We start from the raw sequence: 11,654 nt of genomic DNA, 5'->3' as shown, positions 1-11,654 counted from the left end.
GAAACCCTGAAAGAGAAAAATTTTCAACCAAGAATTATATATCCAGCAAAATTGTCCCTCAAATATGGTGGTGAAATTAGGAGATTTCTGGATAAGCAGAAACTAAGGGAATGTGTTAAAACCAGACTAAACTTAGAAGAGATGTTAAAGGGGGTCCATTGAACAGAGAACCAGAAAAAAGCAAATAACATACGAACATTAATACACAAGATGACATAACACAGAAAACACAGCTATGGACATATCCAAAGTAAAATGAGCTTACAAGATTGTAAACAGGGATCCAGAGACATCAATTGGCAAGTGAGGACAACTACAAACCTAAAAGAGGGAAAATACTGTGTAGTTGCTGAACTTCTAAATGCTGAGGAAGTTAAGAGAGTTGCAAGATAGAATGGACTGTTCTAAACTCTGGGAGAAAATTATAAATACAATTATAAATCATAGGGTACCTCAAAGAAAAATGATAAACCTTCACATCACCAAAAACAAAAAAGAGGACAAGCACAAAATTTCAGCATCCACTAAAACAACAGCAACAAAGGAAATGATAACACAATTCATAATCATAATGAGCTCAGCACAGAAAATAATATGGAACAAAGAAACCAGGGACACCATGAGAAACACATAACAAAATGACAGTAACCAATTCATACTTGTCAATAATTACACTGAATGTTAATGGATTAAATGCACCACTCAAGAGATGGAGAGTTGCCGATTGGATAAGAAAACAAAACCCAGCAATACACTGCCTACAAGAGGCACACCTTAGAGATAAAGACAAAAATAGACTAAAAATCAAAGTTGGATCAAGATATATCAAGCAAATGACACCTGCAAGAGAAGAGGAGAGTCAATATTAATTTCTGATCAAATTGACATTAAGACAAAAACCACCACATGAGACAAACAAGGAAGGACATTATATAATGATTAAAGGATCAATTGAACATGAAGATATAACCATAATAAATATCTATGGACCAAATGAAAGAGCCCCAAAATACATTAATCAGACTTTAAAAGAGTTGAAAAGCCAAACAGATGACTCCACAGTCATATTGGGAGATTTTAACACACCACTTTTATTGAAAGATAGAACAACTGGAAATAAACTCAGCAAAGATACAGAAGAGGTAAAGAATATAATGGTGCTATTTTTTCAGGGAAGCATCAAAAGAAGATGGAGAGAATACACGGAGTAATTGCACAAAAAGAAGAGGCTGATGTTCATCTATTTCAGGGAGTGGAATGTGATCAAGAGCCAATGGTACTGAAGGAAGAAATCAAAGCTGCACTGAAGAAATTGGCAAAAAATAAAATTCTCGAAATTGACAGAATACTCATTGAGAGGTTTCAACAAACAGATGCTGCACTGGAGGCACAATCTCATCTATGCCAAAAAATTTGGAAGACAGCCACCTGGCCAACTGATGGGAAGAGATACATATGTGTACCTATTCCAAAGAAATGTGATCCAACACAATGTGGCAATTATCCAACAATATCATTAATATCACCCAAAAATAAAATCTTGCTGAAGATAAGTAAAAAATAGTTGCAGCAGTATATTGACAGGGAACTTCCAGAACTGCAAGCTGGATTCAGAAGAGAAAGTGGAGCGAGTGATTTCATCACTGATATCAGTAGACCTTGGCTGAAAGCAAAGAATACCAGAAAGGAGGTTACTTATGTTTTATTGACTATACAAAAGCATTTGACTGTGTGGATCATAACAAATTATGGATAATGCTGAGAAGAATGGGAATTCCAGAACACTTAATTGTACTCATGAGGAACCTGTATATAGACCAGGAGGCTGTCATTCAAACAGAACAAGGGAATACTGTGTGGTTTAAAATCAGAAAGGGTGTGCATCAGGGTTGTACCCCTTCACCATACTTAATCTGGACAGTGAGAAAATAATCCAAGAAGCTAGACTATATGAAGAAAAGTGAGGCATCAGGATTGGATAAAGACTCGTTAACAACCTGTGATATAAAAAATGAAACAACTTTGCTTGCTGAAAATGAGATGACTCGAAGCACTTACTGATAAAGATTAAAGACTACAGTAGGAATTAAAAAAGAAAGAAATCTGTAGTATGGATTATAGCTCAACATAAAGAAAATGAATATCTTCACAACTAGACCAATAAAGAGCATCACAATAAATGGAGAAAAGTTAAAGTTGTCAAAGATTTCATATTACTTGGATGCACAATCAACACCAACATAAGTAGAAGTCAAGAAATCAGACATTGTGATGCATTGGGAGAATCTGCTGCAAAAGACCTCTTTAGAGTGATGAAAAGCAATGATGTCTCCTTGAGAAATATGGTGTGCCTAACACAAGCCATGGTATTTTTCAGTCATCTCATATACATTTAAAGCTGGAAAAAGCAAAAGGACAACTGAAAAAGGGTTGATGATGAATTGCAGATGTCCAGAGTCAGAAAAGATTGTAAGTACCTGGAAATGTTGAGTTGTGGTATTGGCAAAGAATACTGAAAGTGTATGGACTGCCAGAAGAATGAACCAATCTGTCCTGGATGAAGTACATCCAGAATGCACCTTGGGAGTGAGAATGGACAGAGTTCTGTCTTGCTTACTTTTGTCATGTTGTCAGAAGGGGCCATTTCCTGGCAAAGGATACCATGCTTTGTAAAGTGGAGGGTCAGTGAAAAAGAGGAAGGCCCTCAGACAAATTGATTAACATAGTGGCTGCAATGATGAGCTCAGGTATAGCAAAAGCTGTGAGGATGGCACATGACCAAACAATGTTTCATTCTGTTGTACATTGGGTCACAATGAATTGGAGCTGACTCAACAGCAATGTCACATTTTGTTAATTCTCACAATATTTCAAACTATGTTGTTGTTGTTGTTGTTGTTGTGTGCCGTCGAGTCGGCCCCGACTCATAGCGACCCCCCCTTGGGTTTCCGAGGCAGTATCACTACGGAAGTAGGATTGCCCAAACTTCCTTCTGAGGAGTGGCTGATGGGTTTGAACCGCCAGCCTTCTGGTTAGCAGTCAAGTGCTTTAGCCACTATGCTACCAGAGCTCCATTTCAAACTATACATTATGATATTACACACTTAAAAGACTCCAGATCAATATAGATATGATTTTTGTATACCTGAGAAAACAAAACATTTGTGTGAATCTTTTTATTGTTATATTTACTTTATTTGAGTGGTCTTGAACCAAACTTGCAATATCTGCAAGGTTTGCCTATACCATTATTTTTTATGAATGCTCCACAGTGCCTATCATAGTGTCTTGCATAAAGTCAGACTTCAATAATTATCTTTTTCTTAAAAGTAATTAATCTTATCCTATTCTCTTACTATTTTTTTTTAACCTATGAATCAAACTCATTAAAACAAAAACCATTGTGCACTACATGGTTGATCACAAATACTCTCTTTTTCTTTTATACTAGGCCAAATGTGGGAGCTCTGGTAACATAGTGCCTAAGGCACTTGACTGCTAACCGGAAGTCAGGTAGTTCAAACCCACCAGCCACTCCTCGGAGGGAAGATGGGGCAATCTACTTTCGTAGTGATACTGCCTCGGAAACCGAAGGAAGGGTCTCTATGAGTTGAGTCCGACTCGACAGCACACAACAACAACAACAACAGGCCAAATGTAGACAAATTATTATATGGTCATTATTATAGTATATTAATTTATATTATATTAAATATATTACCTCTTTCATGTATATTTAAGAAAGAATTTTAATTTGTTATTGGAAATATTTAAAAGAGAACATCAAACAGAGCAAAATAATATATATGTATCAGATCAATGATTCACTTTATTAAAAGCTTTTCTTGGAGTAAGAGATATCCTGAATTCTAGCATCCATTAAGTCTTAATATTTTTAGAGATATACTCTGAGATTTCCATCACTACATAAATTCTCTTTTATTTTCTCTGCACAGGGTTTATGAGGTCTATTATACACTCACGTCCTCAAAGCTAATCATCTTTGTGGAATCCCCACTAAAGTACAATCTGCTTAGCATTCAGAACAAATCTAGTCTAACCCATAATATCTGGAGGTGTTATCCCCCCCCCCCCAGTCACTACACAAAATACAGACTAGTTTACAAGAGGAGATATATATATATATATATATTTTTTTTTCCCTCTTTCCTCTGTGGTTGGCTTTCTATTCATAGATGATGAGTTATACCTTTCAGATGTAAATAAACTTTTTAATTCAATTCACTGGCATTCTGAAAGTCTTTATAACAAGCTGAAAGTATTACACCTGATCCTTACTAATCTTCTTCTCAAAAAGCTTTTAGTAATATTTTGAGTATAATAAGCAAGTTTTACTACTTACTCAGAAGTCAATATGTATAAAACCAAACAAGAAGCAATTATTAGACAAATGAGCCTTAATACAGTTTTAGAACTTCAGTATTAATATGGAATTGGAACAGAATGCTCTACATAGTCAGCACTCAATAAATTTTGCTTTCTTATATACATGATTATTAATTTTCATGCTGACTATTTTTCCCTAGAGATAAAATTTATATTAAATTATTGTTTTATTTTTATCAATATTGGTACTTTTATTATTAAATCATTGTTGATTAAACTAAAACTTTTCAAAGTGTGTTTCATAGACCAGTTTGCATTAAAATCATCTGAGATCTGGTTGGAAACAAAGAACTCCAACCACTACCATGGGTTGATTAAGTCAGTATATTCATTTTAAGAAAGTTTCCAAGTATTTAGTTTGTATGATCATTTTAGTTGTTGTTATGTGCAGTGGAGTTAGACCCTACTCATAGCAACCCCTCCTTGGGTTTCCGAGGCGGTATCACTACGGAAGTAGATTGCAAAACCTTCCTTCAGAGAAGTGACTGGTGGTTTGAACCGCCAGGCTTCTGGTTAGCAGTCAAATGCCTTAGGCCCTATGCTACCAGAGTTCCCTTCATTTTGGAGAAACACTGAAACAGAGGATTTAGTTTGATCTTTATTAAATCATCCTAAAATTTCTGTTGTGGATATCTTAGAATTCAAAAGTATAAAATTAAGGGCACATGCTTAAGAAAAGCAAATTTTTACAATGGACATAAAAACAAAAAGAAGATAAGTGAGTTGGATTCATTGAAAGCATCACATATTAAAAATGGCTTTGTAATATACTTAAACGTGTAACACTGCATGCTATTGTTATAAGATGCAAAACTAATTTTCTTTGGTAAGGTGAAGGAAAGTAGAAATTCTTTGCCTGCTTCTGCCACCCCACACACACTTATAGATATACACACACAAAAAAAAATTTATCAGCATATTAAATATCTATGATGAAACTATCTTCCCTCTTTTACCATATTAACATCTTTCCTTTTGTGACATTAAAACTTGATGTCTTTATGAAAAAAGTTATAAAGTTAAAAATGTTATAGGGCCACTGTAACTATATTTATCATAGCACATTTTTCTCTTCTCTTCTCCTTCCAGAACTGACATATTATAAGTTAATGTACTGAACATATTTTCAGCTTCTTAAGTATGATAAGGGAGGTGAAAATAGGTTAGACATACTATTTATAGTAAGAAAGCATGAGTATTCTTTGTCTGCCATTGTCTGTAAGAATAGTTGCTCTTTGCTTTATTTTTTCCCCTCTTTTCTTTTTCTAATTAAAAGAGAAACATTTCAGAATTTCTCAGTATTATGAACTACAAAACTATATATACCACATACACACACACACACACAAATATGTAATCGCTCATGATAATTAGTCAGTAAATCGACAACGTATTTGGAAATTAGATTCAAGATCAAGTACTGTGAGAAGGATGTAACTAATTTCAACACAAATAAACATAAGTATTAAATTATAATATTTTGGCCATTTCACTATTCTTTGTTTATATATGTGTGTTGTGTGGTTACTCTCTGATGCACTCACAACATCACAAAAACATCGTATGCCTGGTTGCCGTCATGGATAGTTTGGGGAGGGTAGAATCAAGGTAATTCAGGGAAGAGAAAAGTTAAATATACAAATTGAGCCCAACTATAGTTTGGCAGCCTACGGAGTGGCTGAATGTACTTTTCTTGACTACTTAAACTTGCAACTGTGCTCAGGAGGGACAAAAAAGGTAGGAGTGGGTAGAAACACTGTGAAAAGGATGGTAAATAGATTGCTTTTAAAACTGAGCTTTATTGTCCATCTCTATTGGGCCTCTTTAAGTCACTGTAGCAGAAATTGCACGATCAAGCACATGAAAGTGAGGCTGGTTATACAGAAACACCTGACACAGTAGAGCTTTATCTTATCTTTACTAATTGAACTTCTGTTATAGTAACCACAAAAGCCACTCTCATTTGAAACACAATCTATTTTGGTTCTGCATTTTGTTTTAGTTCTTTATAATGCTGTCAGTTTCACAAAATTCTGTTCTGGGAATTTTTAAAATTGTATTTTTATTTTTAATTATTTACCAGGATAAATGACTTTTAATATCTTTTAATATGGATAAATATGCTTAGAATGTACGTGTCTATATTACATGAATTGAAGTGTGTCGTTTTATATGTTATGGCTAAGGAGAGAGCAGAATTGGAGAAAAATGTGCCAGCCAATTTCTCAATTTAGAAATAGAATATTTACCTTGAGGAGAGACTGAAAGACTATTTAGGACCACTAGCCAAGGAAACAGGCTGAAATAGTTCAATACTCTGTATATGTATTTACCTAGATATTACATAATTAGCCTACAGTCAAACTTTAATTCCCTCAGTACTTGATTTTCTTTCTTATTTAGATTTAGGAATAGAGGATGAGAAAGAGTGGTACACCTAAATTGCTTTCAAAACTCTTTCTATTCTATCATTATACAATCCTGCAAATTTGTAATGAGATTTATGACTCCCAACTAAAGAGGATGAAAGCTATTAGCTACCATGAACAAAACAAAATAAAATAGCATTTAATGCACTCCCCAATTTTCTCAATTTACTAACATGTGACTATGTCACCGTCATCAATCCCCTTTAAGCAATGTAAAATTTACAACTGAGAGCAGTTAAATAACTTCTCCAAAGTATAATAGTTGTGAGCACTTAAACTCAGGCCTTTCTATCATACTCTGAAGCCAATACTTTTACCATTATGTCAAGCTTCTTTCTCTCAGTGTCGGGTCCTGCCTGCTGAAAAACAGCTATCAGTGGCAGGTATGTGGTAGACATCACTGTACTTTTCACTCATCAAACCATTCATCCTTTCAATAAACATTCTATCTAGTGTTTTCTATGCATTAGTAAATATTTGCTATCATGAGTAATCTGAACATATAAGAAAAATATCCTGTCCTTAAGAAACTTACCATGTGGTGAATTACTCTGGACAGACTCAACACGGTACATAAGAGCTGCCAGTACATAAAAATATCCTAGACCAAAGGTAGGAAACTGTAGGCTGTCGGCCAAATCTTGCCTGCTGTCCTTCATGTTTGTTTAAAAAATTAAAGAGTTATATTGGAACACAGCCATGGCTATTATCCAGGTATTATCTATGGCTGCTTTTGCACTGAATGCAGAGATTATTAGTCACTACAGGACTTATGGTCTGCAAAAGCTAATGCATTTACTATGTGGTCCTTTATAAAATAACTTTTCAAACCTCTTTCCTTAACCACTTTATGATCTGATTAAGATGTGTGTTATGTAATTTTCCTCATAAACCCTGGTGTCACTCTATAGTAACACTTTTATCTCTTATCTTTTTGTATATGCTTTTCTAGGTAATTGTGTCCTCAGTTACACAAATTTAGTTTATCTGATGATGTAAATATAGATTGTTATTGTAACATATTTGGAAAATTAAAAATATTATAAACCAAAAACTGAAAAAAAAAACATTTGTTCAGGTATAGTTCTTTTCTTTTATATGTGGCTTACACATACAATTTAAAATCAATATCATACTCTATACAGTATGCCTTTTCTTCCCTTAGCACTATTTTATCTTTTTTAAGAGAACTAGATTTTCTTAATTATTATGTAATTCTTTCTTGAATATATTATGAGAATAATTTTAATGGGGTCACTTTCAGAGCAGGATACTTGTTCTAGGATACTCTTATGTGCTGACAAATAATGATGTGGATTTTGTCCAGTGTAAGTTTCATGAGGACAAGATATTTGTCTTAAATCTTCAGGTCACTCATCATACCTGAAATACATTATGTATGATGTGTGTGTGTGTGTGTGTGTGTGTATAAATCACAAAACCAAATACATTACCATTGGGTAGATTCTGACACATAGTGACTCCATAAGACAGAGTAGAACTGCCCCCATAGAGTACCCAAGGCTGTAAACTTACAGAACCAGACTGCTACATCTTTATTCATTGTAGCAACTGGTGGGTTTGAGTCATTGACCTGTCAGTTTCCATCCCAACGCTTAACCACTGCACCACCAGGGCTCATTATACAGATAGATAGATAGGTAGGTAAGTAAGGAGATAGATTAGATATATAGGCAGGCAGACACAGACAGGGAGAGAGAGAGGGAGGGATTTAGATAGATAAATAGATGATAGAGGGCTCATACTAATTTTGCATCTCACTCATACTGTAAATTCATGTTAGACATATGAAACTGTGAATCTTGAAAAGGAAAGTCAATCTCTGATATGTGCCAGGAAAATAAAGAAAATACATGAATCAAGCTCTCAAGAAGAGCTGAGATTGTGGTGAACAGTGAAGTGTTTAAGACATAGTTCCAGGCAAATTAAATTCACTTTTCAAACCAAACCAAACTCACTGCCGTGGAGTCAAACCCTACTCATAGCGACCCCTCTTTGGGTTTCTGAGGTGGTATCACTACAGAAGTAAATTGTTCAACCTTTCTTCTGAGGACTGGCTGGTGGGGTTTAACCACCAGCCTTCTGGTTAGCATTCAAATGCCTTAGGCACATGTGTGCAACTCCTGCAAGAAAAATATTGTTTAGTGTCCCTTTTCACTCTTTGTTCACCTGCACTGTCATTCATCCCTCAATTTTATCCCTGCCTTAATCATGAGTACTTATGCCTTTAACTAGTGGAACTGATATTATTAAGTTTCCTCTTCCCCACCACAGGCAAGAGATGTCTAAGGATGGTATCCAAGTAAAATATAAACATGTCTGGTAAATAGTATATAGATCACAAGCTTTTTATACAAACTGAAGTAATATTTGACTGCAAAAAGGGCAAGGAGGCCACATGTCCTGACCTCCTCTAACCCCATAAGGGGAAGACAGAGTCACTATCAGTAACCCAAGGCCTATTCCTGCAAGGCCAGACATGCTGCTTCTCTCCAGTCCTTTCACCAACCATTCCTTCCAAAGCACCCACTACCTCTCTCCTGGGTTTGACAATGTACTGCAGTGGACACACAGAACCCACAGATTATGGGGTTTATTAGGCAGGCACCAGGCTACAATTCAAGTTCAGGAAAAATGCTCAGTCTCTCTCCCAGCCTGCCGTCTCTCAGCCAACAGTCTCTCACAGTCTCTCTCCCAGCAGTGCATGCCCCTTGGTGTCTCACTCAGCTATGCGTGTCTCTTGTATCTTTTTCCCAGCAGCACATTTCTCTTTCAGCAGCACATCTTCCTCAAACTGCAGTCAGAGAGAGACTTCTTCTGCCTTTAGGAGGCCTCCTTATGAGCCTGGAAGAGTGGCCAAACTAACCAATCATAACATCAGAATTCTAAGCACCTGAGAGAGAGCAGGAACCACCCAGAACATTGCTTTGTGTTGCACACAAAAGAAATACACCAGGTGGATAACTTTTACAATCAGGAGCTCCTCAGTTGTTCACAGAAAATTCAACCACAGAGTTTACAAAGACTTATGGATAGAAAAGCCACACTAAGTAATTTACTACACCACATTGACATAGAGGTAGAAAATAATGTACTGATTTTTAAAGGAGTGTACAACTGCTAATATCTCTACTTTTGTCTATAATACCATTGATCACTTAGCAAATCATGTTTAAATTTTTATATTGTCCGTAATAAAATACATCACATACTCTCAACAGCCACACAATGCTGTTTTCTGAGATTTCAAAATAGCTTTTCATCATTAATCCATTATGATACATCATATATAAAAATATTCTCTGAATTATGATAATTACAATGAAAGAGTTTGTATTTGACAACTCTTTCATTTATATACAATAAAATATGCTGAGTGAACCCTGAATCTCATTAAAGCTTTGGAATGATCATCCAAATATGTACTATACTATTCTAAAATAAGGAGCTCTGGTAGTGTAGTGCCTAAGGCACTTGACTGCTAACCAGAAGTCTGGCAGTTCAAACTTACCAGCCACTCCTCGGAAGTAAGGTTGGGCAATCACTTCCATAGTGATACTGCCTCAGAAACCCAAGGAGAGGTCGCTATGAGTCGGGTTTGACTCGATGGCACATAACAACAGCACTCTAAAATAAAATTTGAATGTTGTTACATGATTTTGTTACCATTTTGTTTTGTTTTCTGAAATGACAGGATGATTCAATATGTATCTCTATTTAAAAATCTGATTTTTTTTTTTTTACTTATTTTATTTATGTAACTCAATTTTTCAGAAACAGTATTATTTTTTGATATTTCACATAACTTAAACATAGAGAAATTTAATCACAAGTATTTATATTCAGAAAGTAAATTTGTGTATTTATTTGTTCAGAAGCAGTTATATTCCCCTTTCCTTTTCTATGACAATCTTACACCAAAGAAATTTTCTATATAAAGAAATTAGCAAGTGATATTTTAAATAAAGTTAATAAATATAAGAAAAATAGGCTATCGATGGCCTCCTTCTCTAAGGAATGGTTTCTTCTGACAGCATGCCAAAGTAGGTGAGACGATATCTGGCCATTCTCACTTATAAGGAGAATTCAGACTGCACTTCTTCCAGGACAGATTTGTTAGTTCTTTTGGCAGTCCATGGTACTTTCAGTATTCTTTGCCAACACCACAACTGAAAAGCACCAACTCTTCTTAGATGTTTCAAATTGTTGTTGTTGTTAAGTGTCGTCAAGTCGTTTCCGACTCACAGCGACCCCATGCACAGAAGAACGAAACACTGCCCAATCCCTCACCAGCCCCACAATCCTGCTATACTTGAGCCAGTCATTGCAGCCACCGTGTCAATCCATCTTGTTGAAGGCCTCCCCCTCTTTTGTCGACCCTCCACCCTACCAAGCATGACATCCATCTCCAGGGAATGGTCCCTTCTTACAACATGACCAAAATAGGCGAGACGAAGTCTGGACATTCTTGCTTCCAAGGAACAATCTGGCTGCACTTCCTCCAGGACAGATATGTTAGTTCTTTTAGCAGTCCATGGTACTTTCAGCATTCTCCACCAGCACCACAACTCAAAAGCACCAACTCTTCTTCGGTCTTCCTTATTCATTGTCCAGCTCTCACATGCATAGCATACTAGGCGATTGGAAATATCATGGCTTGTGTCAGGCTCACCTTAGTCCTCAAGGAGACATCCTTGCTCCTCAGCACTTGAAACAGTTCCTTCTCAGTTGACTTTCCCAATGCTACACGTCATCTAATGTCCTGACTGCTGCTTCCATTGGCATCGATTGTAGAAC

Source organism: Orycteropus afer, unplaced genomic scaffold (assembly GCF_000298275.1).
Source record: "Orycteropus afer afer isolate SDZICR_OR568_19922 unplaced genomic scaffold, OryAfe1.0 scaffold00022, whole genome shotgun sequence".
In the NCBI taxonomy this organism is placed as follows: Eukaryota; Metazoa; Chordata; class Mammalia; order Tubulidentata; family Orycteropodidae; genus Orycteropus; species Orycteropus afer.
Note: the sequence above shows the minus strand (reverse complement) of the source record.